The sequence below is a fragment of the Notolabrus celidotus genome, chromosome 1 (genome assembly GCF_009762535.1).
Source record: "Notolabrus celidotus isolate fNotCel1 chromosome 1, fNotCel1.pri, whole genome shotgun sequence".
Lineage (NCBI taxonomy): Eukaryota > Metazoa > Chordata > Actinopteri > Labriformes > Labridae > Notolabrus > Notolabrus celidotus.
In genome coordinates this window covers 23,420,616-23,442,628 of record NC_048272.1, presented here as the reverse complement: position 1 = coordinate 23,442,628, position 22,013 = coordinate 23,420,616, and positions in this window count along the sequence as shown.

Here is a 22,013-nt window from a genome sequence, read left to right as displayed (position 1 = left end):
TGAAGCTGAAATGACAAAATACGCACTGCATGTCACCCTTGGGATTTAAGACAGTGATATGTTGTTTGAACTGTTTGGGTACATACCTGCCAAAATGTTTCTAAAATTTGGGTTTTTCTTGGTTTATGTGACAAGGCTGAAGATTAGAAGCATTTATTTTGAGTTTCTTTTATTTTGAAGTAACTGACTCAAAATACAGTTATAATGAGAAACACTATCCTCCATAATGATGAATTCCAACTCTAGGAAAGTCTCATCCCTGTTCTATTTTTGAAGTAGACTAAGTAATAGTTTGAAATCGTAGGTTTGTGCTAAATATGTACTTATATAGATAATAATACACATGTTAAAGCTAGAGTTGGTAGTCATGGAAAACTAGAAGGAATTTGAATGTAACATATCCTCAGGACTTCGTCCCCCCCTTGGAGCTCCTCCAAAAAGACGCCCCTGCTCACATACAAGAGCGCTGCTGCTTCGCGACCATATGACCGTGACTGATTCAAAACTGGTCCTCAGCACATCGTTTGTGTTTATGTCAACTCATGTCTCACTCAGTGGTAAGAAAACACCAAAAAATGATCATAGTGAAAGTTAAAAACACAAACAAACATGAAATGTACGCGCAGGAGGCGGGCAGAACGGCAGGAGGGATTTGATTGGTTTCATATTTTGGCTCCTGATGGCAGGGATTGGTTGGTGTTTTCCCAGGTTTACTCTGGCTGTTGATAGCAGCTTTTTTTCACTCTTTTTTTAAGAACACATTATTTATTGATTGCCATCTGGAAATAAAGATCATTTTAACCAGTATAACAAATAATGTATCTAAATCTGACTACCAACCCCAGCTTTAATGTATACTTGTATGCAAGAGATTTGCTTTTGCTGTATAAGTATTTTAATGTTATGATACAAAGTAAAGTGGGGATTTTGCACAGCTAAACATATTGGCATCAGCACAAGCAAATATCTATGCAAGGCAGCATTCTATCTTCCAATAACCCGAGAAAACAGGACAGTTATATAGTGTGTTTTTGTTTGCTCTTGTATATGGCGTTTTCCAATGCAGGGAAGAAAATAAAAGACATCATTCTGTCATTCATTTTCTTCAGTAGGTGTACTCTGACAGCGTAAAGAGAGGGAATGAAAAGCAGTGGGAGTATTGAAAGGTGTTGGTACAAACCAATACAGCTTTCTCTAACTGCATTCCCTCACAACATGAAACAGAAATGATGGCAAAATTGCTTCTCAATTCATTCCTCTGAACTGAGTGCAATTGCTGCAAGTGTGACAAGCTGCAAATTGTGCAATCAAAAATGTTATTAAGCAATACAGACAGGTAATCAAGACGGAGGAACTACACTGAGCTCTATTGTTAAATATATCCATCTCGTACCTTTTTTGTCTTAGCACTCACTCTCTGTCTCTCTCTCTCTCTCTCTCACACACACACACACACACACACACACACACACACACACACACACACACATTTAAGTACATGTGCAGAGAGCTCCGGTGCAACAAACGCACTTATCTAATGACCTTGTACACGTAGTAAAGATATCCTCGTTTGACACAGCTAATTGGTCGACGTGTCAGAGAATGTTTAGCGGCTTAGGAAATCACATCTGCCCATTGATTTCTCCCCACTACGCCCCCTCCATCAGACATTGTATTGCTTAATCCAGTCTACAACTCCATTGTTGTGAATCCTCAATGGACTCTGAGGCAGGAGGAGGAAGTGAGAAAGCAAGTGAGCGGGAGGAGGATCGAAAGAAAGGAGAGAGAACAAGCGATTAAGAGGCACTTGGGATGGGGAAGGTAAATTAGAGACATCGTGTGTGTGTGTGTGTGTGTGTGTCAGTGTGTGTGTGTGTGTGTGAGAGAGAGAGAGAGAGAGAGAGAGAGAGAGAGAGAGAGAGAGAGAGAGAGAGAGAGAGAGAGAGAGAGCATCAAATGGTGTAATTGCAATAACAGAAATCAGGGTGCAGGATGGAGAATACATCTCTGCTCCTCATTTGTGCTGAGGCATATTTAAAGGCAGGAGGTTGTCATGCAGCAGTGTGCCTTCACATGCGACTATGTCATGCTAGTCGTGTTGGTGCTGAGCTGCTGTGCCAGCTGAAGCGTGCAGGGTTGTGCTGTGGCATCTGCTCTCAGTGTTAAGCTTGTCTGCCCTCTGGTTAATCAGGAGAGTTTCTCTGTGTTTCTGTCTCTGAAGTGAACTCTCTGATACTTTTAAACCCACTTTTATAGGGTCAGAGCACACTCAAGCACAGGGACACGCACAGACTCAAACGCACGTGAAGAACTTTTACGGGAAGTTCAGATAAGGGTGTCAGTGAATGATGTAGTCGTAGGGAAAAATATGCTTCTCTATGGCGGTGAAATTATTAAACATTTCAAATTTAAAGGCACTTTCAGAGAAGTCTTACTCGTGAAGTTATATTTTTGTAGAATGGCAACATCAACAATTTAAGAGGCCAACGATAAAGGTTTTGATTACGTTTGATCAGGCGGAAAGAAGCTATGAAAAAAAAAACTAATGCAACAGTGCCAAAAATTGCAGTTCCTCACATGTCCACTTGAGGCAGGTTCTATGCCAAACACTTCACACTAAGCCCCATGCAATCTCCGCCCAAATAGTTTGCACTCTTGTTTATTTGGAAAGGGAAATTACCGTAATATTCATTGGTGTTGGAGCTTTCAGTGTTTGTAATACACTTATTGATATGTTGGCCATTAAACAATTGTCAAGATTGTTGTTGGCTAACTCTTACTTTAACTTTCACTATGATAATGTTTTGGTGTTTTCTTACCACTGAGTGAGACATGAGTTGACATAGTGCAAAACAAAAACGATGTGCTGAGGACCGGTTTTAAATCAGTCACGGTCGTATGGTCACGAAGCAGCGGCGCTCGTGCATATGAGCGGGGGCGTTGTTTTGGAGGAGCTCCGAGGGGAGGGAGGGAGAGGTTAGACAGAGTCCTGAGGAAATGCTACATTCAAATTCATGCTAGTTTTCCATGACTACCAACCCTAGCTTTAAGGCTTCAGTTATGCAGCTAGATGCGATGATAGCTATTTCCACTATTTATACAGTTCTTTTGATGTGTTTTTTACAAATGTTTTTTTAACTTGAAACCTCAAGGGTCTATCAAAAACATTATTTCGAGAAAAACGTTTTTAAATTCTTTATTAATCAAAAATATGACACCCCAATCTTAAAACTTAGGAAAGTAGTGTCACATTAAAACCATTCCACTATGGTCAGTAATGGCTTTTTATGATTTTGAGTAAACTGACCCATTAAGTTTTCTTAGAATGCTAACATTGTATAGAGATACACTTTACCAAGGCAGCCAATATGACGAATGCACTCTCACACACAGAGTCTCTTTAAGCTGCCAGTACAGTTGCTATGGAAACAAAGTTGTCTGGTTTCTTAGAAAATAAAGCCTTACTTTTTCTTCAACCTTGGCTTGTTGGCCTGATATGTCAGTCCTGTTACTGCAGCCACAGTTGCATTGTGATCCGTGGTTAATCAAAACTTTTGGTGAAAAAAGTTGGAAAAGTCTGACCCATCAAATGAATCATCTCTGTAAACCAACACTTATGGCAGCAGTGTTCTGGGTGATGCTTACTGTTGTATTTCTTTCTTTTACTACTGCATAAATACAGCATTGTCCAGGCTCTTACGCTGCTGAACCATTTAACCTAATACAACTCATTCACTAAAGCTAAAAGAACACAAAAAAAGCCCCAGCCCTCTTGAGTCTAGTTACCAGTAACAGCTACCTCAGCTGTTTTCTGTTTAGTTTAACTTGATCGGTGCGATCACTGATTAACATAAAGAGAGAGTAATTTTTCTGTACTGCTTTTGTGAAAACCCTGCAGTTTTTTTAACTGCCCACTCCAATATGCAGCCAAGTTTCTAACACCCACTCCTTGGAGATTTGTGTTGGGCCACACAGGATGCCAGTGCGAAAGCAGTTCTCTTCCTCAAAATTCTCACACTGAAGCCACAGTGTTAACACCATCTCATCTCTAAACCGAACTGGCTAATTCCTGCATAAACAAACCAGTAGCTAACAAAAGTAACTAAATAACACACAATGTGCTAGCCACAAGAGCACAACAAGCTAACAAATCCTTGTCCAGTTTGTCATTTATTACACTTTCACAAAATTATATTAAAGGTGACATATCATGCAAAATTGACTTTCTAATGGTTCTTTGCCTGAAATATGTGTCCCTGGCATGTCTACAAACCCCCCGAGAATGAAATAAATCCGTTCTGCCCCTGTTTTGATTTCTCCACCTTTCTGTAAATGTGTGTGAAACGAGCCGTTTCAGACTTCCGTGTTTTTGTTACGTAACAACAATATCCGGTCTGTCACGGAGTCAGAGCTCGGAGCTTGTTCAGCCCATAGACTGTATAAAATAATACTGAATCCCTCCCCCATTTTTCGTTACCTGCACAAATGTGTGCTAACAAGGAGCTTAGGAGGGAGGCATGCTAGTTGTAGGCTGTCTTAATAAACACAAAGGTCGGTTTTACTCCCCACGTCTGCAGATTTGAAGATCTAGTGGATGATTTTTATTTATCATGGATAAGTACTAGCGCTAGTTAGCATAGCTACATAGCTACATGTCCTAGCTGTAGCTGTGTACCAAGACACACGTCGACATACTGACAAATAAAACAACAAGAAACACAGAATCTGTGACCAATCCTTCAGAAAGGTCCCGCTGCCTTTCTGGTAGAGGTCGGTTTTACTCCCCACGTCTGCAGATTTGAAGATCTAGTGGATGATTTTTATTTATCATGGATAAGTGCTAGCGCTAATTGGCATAGCCACATAGCTACATGTTCATAGCTGTAGCTGTAGCTGTGTACCAAGACACACGTCGACATACTGACAAATAAAACAACAAGAAACACAGAATCTGTGACCAATCCTTCATAAAAGGTCCTGCTGCCTTTCTGGCAGAGGTCGGTTTTACTCCCCACGTCTGCAGATTTGAAGATCTAGTGGATGATTTTTATTTATCATGGATAAGTGCTAGCGCTAGTTAGCATAGCCACATAGCTACATGTTCGTAGCTGTGTACCAAGACACACGTCTACATACTGATAAATAAAACAACAAGAAACACTAAATCTATGACCAATCCTTCAGAACGGTCCTGCTACAGGCGCCTCTCCGTCAGGATCAGATTCAGAGGGTTGAAGTAACGCGATCTCTGAGCAGCCGTGTATATTCAGCCAACATGTAAAAATTAGATCAACGTGCTGGAGAGCCGAGGCACATCCACTTCCGGAGGGGGCGTGGTCAGAGGGAAAACAGAGTGTTCTGATGAGGAATGAAGAAGAGGGGTTTTCAGGCATGCCAAAATCTGATTTCAAAGTGTTTTTTTGAGCATAAACTTTAAAGACATGTTTTGGGGACCTCTTAGACCAATATATATTGATGAAAAAAGCGTGATATGTCCCCTTTAAACTGCCAATGTAGCTTCTGGTAAGCTTTAGCAAACAAGCTTACCTCATAAATACCAAAGGAACGGCATGTTTCAGGAATCGCTTCAAATACTGAAAAAACACAAATGCTGTAATATCACCACACCCATCGAGCTTCTAGGTTAGCAAAGAAGGACCTTAAGTTTTACAGAAAACAAAAAGTGACACACCAGCTAGCTTCAATTAAGCTAGCTTACCACAGAAATGTTAAAGTTATGTCATTTTTCAGAATCAAATATCAATATAATTGAGAATAGTATTCCCTAATATAAGTTGTTACTTAAGTCAATCATTTATTGCTGTATTAATTGCTAACACTGCAGTTAGCTGTTACCTGTTAGCAGCCAAGACTATTCTGCACTTCCCTGGTTGGTTTCTGTTTTTTCCAAAGTCAGAAGGATGAGGAAAATTGCTAAAACATGTTCATATTTGAGAATATGAAGGAGGAAAATGTGCTGCTTGTTACTTCAGCTCTTTGACTGATTATAGTGAATTCTTAATGACATCCAAAATACTGTTGACAGTAGAGTTGCCACCTGTCCCGTTTTTCCTAGAATTGTTCTCATTTTTTTCTTTTACCAGCTGTCCTGGGAAATAAAAATCTGTCCCGGGACACAATTTGTCCTGTTTTTTGGGGAAAATGCAAAAACCTGATTTGCGTCGTTCTGTAGTTTAGAAAGGTCCCCCGTGCTTCTGCTGCTATTTAAAATTGTCTCTGTTTTCTTCCCATCTATGCATATGTCACACACACGCCCTAGCGCTCAAGGGGCTCAAGCAGGGAGGGAAACTTGACCGAAGAGAGACAGCAAGCTGAATTGACTGACATACTCCGCGCTGAGGTCTTCTTTTCACCAACTTTTGGCGTCTCCATTTGAAATGGGAGGAGAGACGACTGACGAGGAAGGAGATGGAGCAAAACATACAAGCCACCAGCACGAAAAAACAATATACTAGTTACAATCCTGACTGGGTGACACTGTCAGAGTTTGAATGGGTACGGCCGACCCAGGGAGACAATTTTTCCGCCACATGCGTTTTGTGTCCGGCGAAAATCTCTATAAAATATGAAGGGAAAAAGGCATTGGCAATCCAGGAAAAAACAAAAAATCATCAAGCTGTAGTATCAAACAAACAAAAACAGGCAGCCATTGCAACTTTTATGACCAAAAAAGGTTCACCAGAAGAAGACAAGATTGCAGTCTGAACTGGTAGTAGTGGCCGAGCCCTCCGCCCCAAACAATTGGTCGAGTGTCCCTTTTTTTCACAAATCCAAGGTGGCAACCCTAGTTGACAGTATGAGGTGCTAGCGTATGGATTGTAGCAGTTACACGTTTACAGCATGTGCTGCAGGTTGTAGGGGCTCCCAGTCGCATGGCTGCCCTCACAGGTACTCTGCCTGGTAACAAAGTGTCTCTGCATGTTTGAATGAGTCTGCTGCAGAGCTGCTTAGACAGATTCCTGAGCTGCCTGTCAGTGTGAGAGGCATGAAGTCACCGTGCATCAATCAGCAACCTGCCGTCTGCAGTGCCAGAAGCTCCTTTGTACCTGTAGCGCTGGAAACTGCTGAGATTGCATTGCATATCTGGTTGAGCACCGTCTATAAACCACACAAAAAACTCACTTAACAGATGTGATCTCAAAACAAACCTTGCTCACTTGTCTCCACTAACTTTACTTAGCCAAAAAACCCCTGCTGCTCTTATTCATTTACGCTGTTTTTTCTAAAAAGGCAGAATTAGTTCAGAGCAAGGGGTGAATCATTTGACTCTGCATGTGTCCTTTGAGATAACGTACCACAGCAATACCAGGAATTTCTTGTCTTCAGAGGAGCGAGACAGAGAGTGAAGAAAAATAACAAGCTCTCTGAAGTATACAGCTGTCTAATTTCAGGGTCAGAGGACAAATCACATAGAACATTTTGGTTCCTGATTATTTCTTTTTCACACACAGACATGCCAGACCTACACAATGGTCCACACGGACTCGGCTAAAAGATTTTGGATTTGTTGGTGCCCCTGCCTTTGTATGCATATAAATCTACCCCCTGCATCCAAAAATGATTTATCCTTTGATGACCTTTTCCTTTTGATCTGTGCTCTGCAATATTTTTTCCTGTACAACAAAAAGCCACAGACATGATTGATAATGCATGCATGCTCTGCTGGCTGGCTTCTGGCGTATTGCTTTGATCTCCGTCAAAACTGAACGAGAGGAGCTGATAAAATGTAGGGCAAACCTCGTTCTGCCGGGTTAAAGGGAGCTGGTGCTGCTTGGAATAAATGGTAAGACCCACACAAACTTACACATTGAGTCTTGGAAATCAAAGCTCTCTTTGGATGTGACTGAAATGATGTTCTCAATCACGCTCCTAAGGGCTGCACTGGCCTCGCTTTCACCCTAACAGGAACTGCACCAACAACCCCTGCTTCTTATCTCTGCTCAAAGAAAGAAGAGCAGGATCTACCATGAGACTGTCACATGCAGACATCTCCTCTTGAAAAAGCTGCATATAGACTGACTCTAAAGTTGTGTGACAGCTTTGGCCTTTCCATAAGGGGCTTCAAAAGCAAACAGGCCTCGAAAGACCTGCACACAAGCACACAGCATCTCTGATGGGCTCTCTTTTTCTCCCTCCCTTCTGTCTAACAGTGCAGCTAGAACATGCATGTATTATTCATTTAGCAACTAGCAGGATGTGGGGCCTTGTCAAGAAGTGAACCCACCCCAGCCGTGAGAGAAGGGAAGCAGAGAGAAGTGGAGGGGGGATGGGAAGGAGGAAGAGAAAGGAGAAAGTAAGAGTGACAGGGAGGGAAAAAAAGGAAGATGAGGGATGTTTTGTCTGGTCAGCTGGTTTCTGTGGGTTCACGGTCAACAATTAACATCAAAATACAGCAAAGACACAGAATAAAATCCCATATGGCTTATGTTGGAGAATGGCCTCTCCCTTAAGAGACACATATCCCCCTTCAGGGAGTTTTGATTGCAATAATTAACACTACTTCATCCACTTTTCTATTTCACTTTTACCAAATTTTAACAATCAACTAACTCCTTAGAGCTAAAATATTAACCCCCTTGGGTTGGCAATGTTGTACTAAAATCAGAAGGTTTTTTGTTATTTTTATTATAATTTTTTTATTTTATTTAGATTTTTCAAAATTGCAAGTACACAGAGACATAAGACAAGACATAACAGACATAGAAAAGAAAAAATACAATATAATAGGAGACACCACAACACTGGACATGACACTGGTGGGTGGGTGTACATGATAATTCATAACCAATTCATGATGGGTCGGTTCAGGTACACAACGAAACATCAAGCAGTTATAACAGCAGCAGGTAAATAACAATGGCAATAGTGTAACGACTCAAGGAAGAGTCACCTTGCAGAGGACCATGGACACACATAGTTAAGATACAGAACTCTTAACCCAGACCTCTCCTGACAATGTCCCAGAGCCCACTCAGACCTCGGTCAAAGTGTTTTAAGAGACCAGCAGCTCTCTCCATATTTAGCAGGTCAAGGTAGTCCTCCAGCCATGAGTCCTTCATGGAGCATGCTGGCTTTCGCTCCTTCCAGTTAAGAAGAATCTGTCTTTTAACCGAAAAGCACCCAAGGGCCCACAGGCGTGTGACAGCAGGGCTAGTTTTAGTCTGGGGCTTGTAGCCCAAAATGCAAACAGAGGGGGAGAAGGGAAGAACAGTATGCACAATTCCTGTCATGACGGCATGCACTTCTGACCACAAGGACTTAACAACAGGACACTCCCATAGCAAATGTAGTAATGAGCCACGATGGCCACAGTTAAACCAACATAAAGCAGAGGCATTGTCAGACATCTTCGAGAGTCTTACTGGTGTAACATGAATGCCAGATCTCCATATAGAGGAACATCAGAAGGTATATTATTGTATCTTGAATATCTTTGGAGCACTGCACACTTAACTTCCATTTAGTCTGGGACCCGGCATTTGTCTAAGTTGGTTATTCTGGTTGTGTAAAGTCTTGATTTATCAAACTTGCATTGAGTTATTTTAAGGCTGAGAAGAAGTTGGACATTTCAGGCTGTAATAATCACAGAAAAAACTGCAATATCCCGGAGAGAGTAACATTTCATCACTTTTCTTTAAAATATGGCATAGAACCATCAACTTCCCCCTGCACTACACCGGTGCTATCTCTGCTGGAAGAAATTGCTCTTGAAGTCAAGTATAGAATCTTGCATCTTGCATGGTGTTGCCACAGCTCAATCCAGGTGGAATATTTAAACGATCAGCTGGCTTTAGATTAGTTTTTCTGTCTCCCTTTGCCAGTCTGAGACAGCAATCTGACTGGCATTTTCTCCTCTCTGAGACTGTCACTCAGGAGACATTTGCGATTGAAAGAGTCATAACACTCGGTCAGAGAGAGCCATTACTCCGTCGATTGACTTGCAGAATCCCTGTAGAGACGAAGCGGGAAGGTGGAGAAGGGATAACAGAAGAAAGAAGGGGAAGTGGGGGTATGGGCACTTTGAAGAAGGCACGTGAAAAGGTTGCAACGGGTCAGATAGAGGAAGGTGAAGAGGAGGAATGATAAAGAAAGAGGTAAGGTCTTCTATGTGGATAGAAGTGATGAAAAATTGAGCCCAAGGGAAAAGGAAAATTAAAGATGGACTGTACACACGCAGGTTTAGATGGGGTACATCTCAAAGGCCCTGAGGATGCTCTTGCGTGTCCATGTGCTGTGAGTATGTGTGCATTAGGGGCAGTGGTGGAGGATGGAGGGGACACAAAGGCCATGTTGTTGACATTTGGGAAATTTCGGGTTGATTAAGGTCAGTTATTTCATATTCTGCTGTTGGGCTGTTATACATTATTCATTAAACCTGAAAGCATACCGCTATATTTCTATTCTATTGCAGTGGTTTGAAAGCATGCATCTCTTTGCATTCTTATTTGAGCTACTTAAAGCTCCTGTGGGTAGTTTAGTCATTTTGTTAAGAAACTGACTGAAATTAATGCTGAAGAGAAAATGTGGGTATTTTATATATATTTTTAATGTCAACAAGGCCACCAGGATGGCTTTTTTTACACATATTTTTAATAGCAAAGAAAAGAGTGATTCCTCTGGTTGGTAAAAGAAAGCAGGATGAGATTTTTTTTGTACGACAACAATATGTTTGCGTGACAAGATCAGTAAGGAGAAGAGACCCACTGGATTTATATTTTAAAATATTTTATGTTTTCATACTTATGTTTGTTTAATGCCATATTTTAAATTAGGTATTTTCTGACAAGGTATGGCATTATGGAATGAACCTGATTTTGGATCTACAATTAAATGTTGGGCATAGGGGCACCCTGCAGGGGTGTCAAGAGGTCTGAGCCAGCTTTGGGCAGCGACTCGACACAGAAAAGATTCAATGTGTGAGTCTTAGTCCTTGGGAAGAAGTTCTGAGATGAATCGAATAATTAAAGGGTTTATTTCGGTTAAGACAAGATCAGTTGTGATTCTGTGTCCGGCGGGACACTAAGACTCTGCAAGTTACGGATTTCAGAGCAGTAAAGGGGGCTGATCATTTATAATAATTCCTCCTAATTTAGATAAATAATGAGACCAAACACTATTTACTATGTACGTTAAGTTACATAATTACACAGAGAGAGAGAGTAGACCAAACATAACTGGCCGCATATAAAATTTGAATGTTTGAAGTGTTTGCTGTGTTTTTGTTGATTGATACTGTTCTGTTTTTTTTGTTGTTTTTAAGTCTGTAAAACACTTTGAATTACTCTTTGTATGAATGGTGCTTTATAAATAAACTTGCCTTGTAGTGATGTGTCGGTCGCGGTCTAAGAGCCGGCTCTTTGAAGTGAACGACGGGAGCCGGCTACTGATTGGGAGACAATTTTTTTTATTTTCCTCATCTTTTTCTGTTAAAGCCTCACGTGATTGGTCAAGACAAGTGGTGGCATCTTGACCAATCACGTGTCTACACTGAGCAGAATGGAAAGGGGAGGGGTTACAGACACACGCAGCACAGTGAGCACACCAGCAGGAGGGAGACCAGAGGGAGAACGTGTGCGACAGAGAGAACGCACTGGAAAGGTGAGAAAACGAGTGACTGCAGGAAATGCAGTAAAATTTAGATGCATTTCAACATCATAGACAGTTCAAAGGTAGAGTGTTAACTGTGCAAAGTGAAAATGTCATCAATCAGGCTCCACAAAGTCACATTAGAACTGTCTATGAAGTTCTCAGTAATCCAGGTCATGGACATTAGAACTGTATATCCATCAGTGAAATTAGAAGAATAAAGACAGTGAAGGGAACCTGTTGTTAATAAAGTTGTTAACAAGTTTATAAAGAATATATATACAATCAGAGATTGGACCTTTTTGTCTAATTTAAATTTTGTAGCACTCTGCTCCATGTTGAGTATATAAATCAAACCATATAAATAATAAACATTTGATATAACATATTTTTTTGCATTAGTAATTCATTTTACATATAATTTAACATTATTTTAGCTAATACATTCATTTAGACAAGAGGGAATTCCCATCACTATTGCCTTGCCTTGCCTTGCCTTGCCTTGCCTTGCCTTGCCTTGCCTTGCCCAAAAGCGTTGACAAGATCAACAGAACATGAGAGCACCTCACTGTAGCTAAAGCTGCTTGCATAAGAGTTACGTAAAAGGTTGCACTAATAGTGTGATGTAGTGATCATGGAGGATTATCCGAGATCTCTGCACTTCCTTTCTGCGTTTTAGCATCTGTGGTACTTCTAATAATGTGAAGTATGAACACTGTTTAGCATGTAAATGGACACTGGCAAACCCCTACTCTCATGTTTTATTTTTGACATTTTCTATATCAAATATCTTGTTCAGTTGTAATGTTTTTAATATTCATGTGCCAAAGCATCTGTAATATTTCGGTAGGCTTGTTTGTGGTTAAAATGAGTAAGGCACTTTGGGCAGCTCAGAGATATTAAGGATGCACAGGTGCACTCATGTCATTCAGGAGACCGAGATGTCCTGCAGTATGCAGCCACACTAAGCTGATGTGCTTGTGTTTCTGCATTTCCAGGTGATTGAAAGTGGTGACACAATTTATCAACATAGTGGCACAGATGTAGAATATCTGTGTGAGAAAACAGACTTTTGTTCATCCAAATAATTCACTTTATTTCAGAGTTTTGCAAGTTCATTTATAACCTGTGAAGTGCTGCACCTGCTGTGTTTGCTAGCCAGAAAGCCAGTCGTGTAACCACCTGCAGCCTGCTGTGATATATATGAGCGTGTGCAGAATATTGTAAAAGTGTGAGTGTGAGCTACATCGCTAGTGAAGTGTATTGCATTGTGTGTGCGTGAGCAAGATTGTTAAGCACTTAATGCACACGCATCATTAAGTAGACCAAGATGCTCTGCAATTTTCAGCCAGCTGATGTGTTTGTATTTCTGCATTTCCAGAGAGTTGGAGAAAAAGTGTATTTTAGAAACCTATGCATGCCTGGAAGTTGCCTCTTCATGTCCATGTGAACAACAACATATCTTTAGGCTTATTGTTTTGATATTTGGCTACACCTCTAGCTTAATTCAGTTAAAATATTCTCATCACTGTACTTATTGGATGCAAGACTCAATTTTTTCTTTTTCTAAAAAAGCTCTCCAAACTCATTGCTACTACTCACTGCAAACAATGCAAGTTAGCACATAGCTCATGGAGCATTTAAGGCTTTTTTATTATCACATTAGGCCAATGAGGTCAATAAGTCATGATATGTGAAACTGAACATGATTTATTCCAGGAATAGAGATAGCATAGAGATAGCATCAAAAAGCCCCTGTGGCGGACAGCACAGCACACTTCCCCACGTGAGACGATTTATTTTTCTTTAACAGATTTTCAGAAGGCCATTACATAAAGACAAAAGAGAAATAGAAAATAGGAAAGGAGGAACAGCAGCTCAAACCAGAAGTCATCACTTGTGATCAGCCTGACAGACGACATTTGAACAAACAAGGGCCAGCACTGCTGTGAGTAAAGACAGGGCCCAGGGGAGGGGCCGACCCCAAACCATGTGGCCCACCCTGACCCATCGCCTCTGAGAGCGAGGGCACGTCAGCACAATCACATTATGCTAGATAAATGCCCAGCCTGCGCCAAAATATGTGTGGCTTCTTTATAACAGAAGGCTGCCACATGGCCCAGTTTAGAAAACAGCATCAACTTGTGACTCTGAAGATAATACTGTGTGTATGGAGCAGCATGAATGTGTGTGTGTGGCAATAACACATGGTTATTATGCCCCAGGGCGAGGCTGAAGACAGCTGCACAGTTGTAAAGACAGTAGAGAATAGAAAGAGTCTAATGAATGTGATTTCTTTATACTCAACGCTCATAAAATGACGGCTTATGGCCGACATATCCTTGAACTAATACAGTTATATTGAGAAATAACTAACTGATAACTTTAAGTGCTGTTGGAAGCTAACCAATAAATGTACTGTCAAGCTTAAAGTTGTGTTCATACCAAAAGGTTGTTCAGTGTTATTTTCAATTGAGGAGATGGTGAGACTTGAACAGGCTACATGTGAGGTAATTCATGACAGGAGACAGGGTTCACGTGAATACATTATCGCATCATTCCCATATTTGCTTGAGGAAAATCAATCAGTAGTTAGATTTCCCTCACTCCTTGTGATGTGTCAGAAAAAAAGGCTCTGCTCTCCATTCAACTAACAAGTTTCTTCTGTCACACTTGAGTAATCATGCGTTTTTATCTTTCACAAATTTAGATTTCAAACTGCATTTTTTTCAGCAAAAAATTGATACTCTTATTGCAATAAAATGTCTTTATTATTACCACTGTAGTAAGTTAGTATAGTCTCTATGTGGTTTGCTATTTACAGTGAAACTGGGACTCACCTAAAAGAAGATGCTCCTTGTTCTGCTGAAACAGAACAAAGTGGTTGATTTCTGTTAGGCCGGAAATATACTGTTTGATTGTGTAGACGTCAGGGTGGAAAGTGAACTCACAGTGTAAAAATGAACAGTTTATGATGAACAACCATAGCTCATAAATGGTGTGCTCACACTGGACTATCTGACTGCCAAACACAGCCTGAGAGCTCACACTCTGCATGTTACCTGGGGTTTGAGCATTGACAATGGTTAATACAGTTTCCTTTGAAAGCTCCAACACAAGGAAGTTAAAGTCAGAAAATATAACTTCATTAATGATTATAAAGTAGAATCATCCCCTTTCTGACATGAAAACAAAAACTGAACATATGGAGGCTTCCTAAAAGAAGGATTTATGGTAGAGCTGTTGAATTGCATTGCATTCGATTCCCCAGGTGGTCATAATGTTGTGGCTGGCGTAATAGGGAAAAAGCTCTAAAGTTGGAGAATCAGCTATGGCTATGCTTTCATTGTGTGAGCCTTCTGGCTGATCAGAATTTCTAACATGCCAGAAATTCATCTGACCGGTGGGAGCAACTGATCAGGCCAGCTCTCGTGTCCCCCTGTTCACCACATGGCAAACCACGCAAGATCAAAGCTGAAATTCAGCCTGAGTACAAAAACGGTTGTGCAAATCAAAAATCAGGTCAGAATCAGCCTCAGTTTGCATATTGTATGCCCAGCCTTGGAGAAATTTCCACCACTGTATCTAACAAACCAAGAAAATATGGCGTTATATTTGTGCCACAATTTTGAGCAGTAAGTACTGATTTGGCCAAAATTTGCAGTATGCATCGGACCAATAACCCTCATGTACCATTTCCCACAATGCACAGAACTCGTTCAGCTTTTTCTTTTTTCTTCTTTTTTGACAAGGGGATCTCAGTTTTTAGGTGCTGTGAAAACTTTTAAATTTCACATAAACCACTTCTTAACTTTTTAAATCATAAGTGATGCTAAAGAAGCAGTTTCTCTCTCAGCTTGGCCGTTGTTCACTTCCGTTTTTCGAAACTAGAAATCCAGTGACGTCTGGCCCAGCATCCTGCAGATCAGATCCAACAGAACAGTCATAGTACATACTAAATTCAAACGCAGTATACTACATTCGTAGGTAGTATGTAGCAGGCTGTTTCCAAAACAGATTTATAGTCCATGGCCGCTTCATTCCGGTAGTGAGATACATAGCTTATTGGATACAAAACAGCCAATCAGAATTTGCCGTGTCCGACTCCTGATTGGTTGACTTTGTGGCACATTGTAACGCTGTGTCATGTTGAGGGAGCGTACAGGCAGCGTTGAGCGCACAAGGGAGTGCAAGGCTGAGAGAGTGTGTATGAGCGAGCGGGGAGCGGTGTACTGTGAGCGAGCGCATGGGGAAAACTGAAGAAAACATGTTGTTAATGCACATGCATGTATATTCTGCAAGCATGATAAATAATTACATGAGCACGTTATTGATTATTGTTCGCTGAAAGTGCTTTGTTTTTCACTTGATTCCAATTTTTTAACAAAATCTAATTTTGAGTTCTTTCAAAAAATTCTTTTGTGCTCAAAATTGTGGCACAAATACAACGCCGTAAGAAATGACTTTGCTTATTTAGCAGACGTACCTGGAAGGGTTAATAGACATTTTGGTCTGAAAACACTTAAATTATCCCAAACTGAAACACTTAGGAGAACCCAGAGGCAAATATTTTCTTTACTGTGGGTCTGAGCAAAGCAGCAACCTCCACTGTTGAAAAATGAGCAAATGCTGAAGTACAAAAACCTCAAGCATCCACTTGAGGCTGGCTCCATTTGGACAGTAGAAAATACATTTTTACAGCCTGGTGCAAACACTGTTTTGGTCTCTCTACCTAATTTCTTTATTCTTTAAAACAGTACAGTGGGATTACATTTTTTATACCCCTTTTGAATGTATCAAAGCTGGGGTTGGTAGTCAGATTTAGATAGACTTTCTGTTATACTGGTTAAAATGATCTTTATGTCTCGATGGCAATCAATACATAATGTGTTCTCAAAGAGCGAAAAAAAGCTGCTATCTACAGCCGGAGTAAACCTGGGAAAACACCCACCAATCCCTGCCTTTGGGAGCCAAAATATGAAACCAATCAAATCCCGTCCTGCCATTCTGCCCGCCTCCTGTGCGTACATTTCCCTGGCGTGCACTCCGAGTCCCCGTCCCCTGCCTCTGCTTCCCCTGACTCTACTTACTGCCCCTCTCACTCGACCTCGGGCCTGTCCCCTCTGACCCAATGAGGTGCTTTGCTCAGGACTGTAGTCCGGATCAGAGTCTAAAAAGCTCTCACCACGGGGGCTCTGACAAGCAAAAGAGTTAATGACATTTGGTAAGTCCTACAGAAAATGTATATGTATTTTAGCGTCCGTCCGGACGGTGAACACGAGCAACCAACAAAGCAACAATGAATGTTTGAATGAATGAAGGAGAATGAACTTCTCCTCTTGTCTCTCCTCTCTCCACTCGCACACTCTACACCTCTCCTGATGCCTTCACTGACTGTCAACACTGTAGGAATTAAGAACATCTACACTGAACACGTTTAACAAACAGTAGAGCTGTTACAGTATTATATGTATTATACCTTTTCTCCTGATATCGTCTCACCAGTACAACTGGATAATGCTAGCATGACAGTTGTGAGTACTAACAGCAGCCAAGTTTGTTTGTGTTTTTAACTTTCACTATCATAATGTTTCGGTGAGGACCGGTTTTGAATCAGACACAATCATATGGTTGTGAATCAGCGACGCTCATGCATGTGAGCGGGGGCATCGTTTTGGAGGAGCTCCGAGGGTGGGGGGGAGGGGTGGGGGGGGAGTCCTGAGGAAATGCTACATTCAAATTCATGCTAGTTTTCCGAGACTACCAACCCTAGCTTTAAGGCAAGCAGTTATGCTTGATTGGGCACAATTAAGGGAGTGGCTCAATTGACTAAAAGGTGGGTGCAACTCAACTAAGATTCATTGGGCCCACTTAAACTCCGCCTCCAATGCATGTTTCCAGACTGACCAAAAGAGTTAGTACTTCCAATGCAGTGGCCGCCATTGATCACCTCTTCTTCACACATCTTCCAGCTGGCAACGTCACTGAGGTTACATCCATATTTTATGCAGACAAAGTCTGTACCCACAATAAAATGCAACATTTAGCATAGTACATAGCAGCAGTGTATTGGTGGTATTTGTCTGCATGTGTGAGGCAAACCGCAGCTGAGTGAAGTTGAGAAGCTTTACAAACCCTCCAAAGTCTCTTCAATCAACAACTCCCTTCCGAACAAACTGGTTTGCTTTCAACTGTTAATCCTGCCCTCAGAGTAAGTGAGAGTAGTTGGCATGTTGGCAGGTGTCATTACCCATCAGCCCACAGGGGTGAGGAATTCACAAACAGGAAGTGATGGTGTTACACTTCTCCCCCCCAGGCTGCTAATTCCTGTCAGTTCTGTGGGAGCGCTGTTATTATTACAGAAGAGCTCATTTGTTCTCAGCTGCAGCAGCCACAGCTATCACTTTACGCAGTTACTACATTTTTCATAACCTTTTTCTAATGCATAACCCTGCGTCTGAATCTAAAAGAATTGCATTTATTCAATTCTACTTTTTGAGTAGATTTTGGAGGATTTAATATTTTGGATGAAGTGAAAAGAAGGGAGAGGAGATTTCCCTAGAGAAGGGGCTCCGGGCTAGATGAAGGAGTGCTGCTGGTTTATTACCCCAGCTAAAGTGAACAGTTTGTGAGTAAGTGAAGAACAGGGAGAGCCCCCTTCATGGGCTCCAAGGACGAGATCCATACTCTGGGAATAAGTTAATCCCATAATGACTTCCGAAGATGGTGCAGTCGGATCAGCTTTCTTTGCTCGGATAAAAACGAGAAAGTGAGGGAGAAAAAGGGAAAGAGGGGTGTGAGAAAGAGGAGGGAGAGCTGGATAACTCCTGCCTACCCTGGAGCCGTGTAATTATACCTGAGGATGAGATAAATGTCCTTTTAAACACACTCCCTTGCATACACACACACAAACACACACACAGGTAATGTATAGATGTTCCAGACCTTGGGCATTTCTCCACAAGTCTCCAACTGAGTGAGTGATTTCTCTAAACTGCACCCTTGGGCCCTGTGTACAACCGTGAGCCAGCCTGTCAGGAAAGGGGGAGACACACAATTGGTTAACTTCCCAGTGCAGAAAAACATACACACACACACACACGCACACGCACGCACGCACGCACACACACACACACACACACACACACACACACACACACCAGCGATCCGGGGAGTGTGGGCCTGTGATGGTGTGAGAGGGAAATGGGTGATAAAATCCTCATTTTCCTTCATTGCTTGGTCGTTTGTCTTCGTCGTGCAGGCGGCTCGCCAGTCATGAAAATGCTGGCCGGCAACTGAGAGCTGAGTCACGTCAGGCGTTCATCGATCATTTGACTGTTTACTGTTACTCTCGCTCATTCGTTCTTTCTGTCACTTCCTCTGTCCAGCTAGCTCTCACTCACATAAAGTCAACGATTAGCCTATGAAGTTTGATCCCACAGGACCTTTTTATTCCTCTCCTTTGCTCTCTTTTTTCACATTTTGTCAATAGACTCAAAAAATCACACAATGCGGGGGATATTGCCTGATGTCTTCTGATAAGTTTGTGGAGGGCACCCAGTGTGTATTTCCCAAGAGACAGTGTGTAAAATACAGCGGCAGAGTAAACCCAGTAGAGCAGTCAACCTTGCGTACATTGAAACAGTCTCTGGCTTCAGAGTAGCAGTTTTATCTCTTTTCTTCATTTTCCACTTGCAAAAATCATTGCATTGGGTTTGCATTAGGGTCATTTTTGTTACATTTTCATTATTTAAGAAAAACAGAACCCCAAAAAATCTATCTAAAGTTACTGACCAAATACTGTTTTGTCTGTTTTAACTTAACAATATGAGCTAATGGGTAAAAGCTGTGATTGCATTCTCTCTACGTTTCAATGAGAGAAAATGGCACACTTAAATGTAAGAGGAAGCTAAGGATGAGGATTCATTATACAGTGCTCCTCCCTGACTCATTTACATGCACATGTTTCAGGAACACAGATCAAGAAACACAGGCCAGGATTGCCACTGATACCTGATTATATATACTGCTGTGTGGGGGGAATCCTGGGTACAGACAACCATGCACTCTGTGAATTGTCATGATGAACAAAGCAGAAGCCAATCAGGAAACAGGCTGGCTGAAGAAGGAAGCACATCAAACACTGCTATGGCATTTACAATAGTAAATGTGAAGCGTACAGTTAGAGGAAAATGAAAATTGAGGACCTACTTGTTGATTTGTGGCAACAACACACAGTTTGATACAATGTGTCCTGTAAAAAATACCTAAATCTGACACTGGAGAGGAGTTGCACAGAAATTTCAAGAGTGTGTCATATGTCAGACTTTGCGTGGTAAGAATATAATGGATTTACTGTACAGTAAAAGCTTCCTCACAACAGAGACAGGCACACACAGAGGTTGATGAAGGCTACACTAACATCCGTTTTTTCCTGGGCTGTGTCCGAAATCCCTCACTCATTCCCTACTCCCTACATAGTGAATTAGATGTCACTGACTATATAGTGCACTCACTCAGCAAAATTAAAACAACATTTCGGACACTACCATAGACTGTAAATAAAAATGGACAGCGTTGCTCCGCCTCTTCCCGTTGTACAGTTCTGTAGCCAAAAAATCCCCCTCCTGGGCGCAGCCATTGTGCAGCCGGAGCCTGTGATGCCACTGTAACAAGCTCTGGCCTACAGCGTAACGTCACAAGACGCTGTGTGCCCTTTGAAGTTTCGTTCTACGGCGACTGTGAATAAAAGGAAACCCCGGAAGTAAAACCCTGTTTTTTAAACTCTAATAACTAACCAAAAAGAAACTTTTCAGAAAAAAGAGGCCTTGAACATAAAACAGTCAAATGCTAACTACATACCACCACAGCATACCGATGTGAGAAACATTCGTACGACGTGTATTTATTTTTTAAAGTTTGACTGCTCCCCCATTCAAATGAATGGGGTAGACGGATTTTTGACCTATACTGCAGCCAGCCACCAGGGGGCAGTCACACCGCTGAAAGCCTCACCACCAGGGCCGTATCCGGCAGGCGATCACCGAGATGATGACGATTACCCAAGACCGCACAAGACCGAGTCGTGTCCGTGAGCGTGGCGATCATGAAGCCGATCCTGATCAGGAAGACCGGTCTTCCTGATCATGACCGGTCTTCCTGATCATGAAGACGATCCTGATCAGGAAGACCATCCTGATCAGGAGGACTCCAATGAGGAAGATCAAGTTGAGGAGCAGGTCGACCAAAACTCCAAGAAGAGACCAAGAGAGGATGATGAGGAGGAAAGAGAGGCAAAAAGGCGCAGAACACTTAACCAGGACCAGGTGTTGGAGAACAACAACAGCCCAAACCCTGGTCACCAGAGTGGAGATGTTGCTGAGGATGAACCACAGGCCAGCCAGCCTTCAGAACACGTAGTTGACACTCCCCAGCCTGGAGGATCCAGAAAAAGGAAACGTGAAGAAAATGATGATGAAGAAGAAGTAGAGAGCAAAAGGTTCAAATGGGACTGGTCTGAGAGTGCTGATGAAGATGATGAAAACAACAGCCCAAACGCTGATCACCAGAGTGAAGATGTTGCTGAGGTTGAACCACAGGCCAGCCAGCCTTCAGAACAAGTGAGTGACACTCCCCAGCCTGGAGGATCCAGAAAAGGGGGACGTGAAGAAAATGATGAAGAAGAAGAAGTAGACATCAACAAGTTAATATGGGACTGGTATGAGAGCGACTATGAAGATGACACTTATGAGACTGATGAGACTGATGAAGAGTGAGTATCATGCACCTCCTACTCCATTAAAGTGTCTTTATGTAACCGGTGGGAATCTGCGCTGTTTTTAAAGTTGACTGACAGATGACCGACAACAGGATCTCGCTTTCTCTGCATTTATTCTGTTAATAAGACAGAAAAAGAACCTCGGTGTTTACAAAGTACGCAGCCCACCTCTGCTCCTCTCCCCCAGGGACAACATACAAAAGGGCGTACGTAGCAAGCATAAACATTATATACACATAAAAGATTTAAAACAGAATAATCATACCTGTTAATCAGACAGAAAAAGAACCTCTGTGTTTACAAAGTATGCAGCTGGCCTCCACTCCTGCACAGATAAAAGCACATTTCGACTAGCTTAAAAGTTCAGTGCACGCAAACCAGCACGAAGCATGTGCACGTTCATGAAATTGACCGGAAGACGAGGCTGCACATCAAAATACTTTTAAAAAAGAAATACACAACAAGGCGCTACACACACAGGTATAATTTGTGCAATTATAAAGTAATAATAATTAATATTGTATTTCTGAGGGCATGCTTGCAGCTACCCTTCCTTGCATGTCATTCTCCTGATGTGGTTTTCACTGGGTGCTCCGGTTTGTCCACATCACAAAGAAGTACTTCTGAA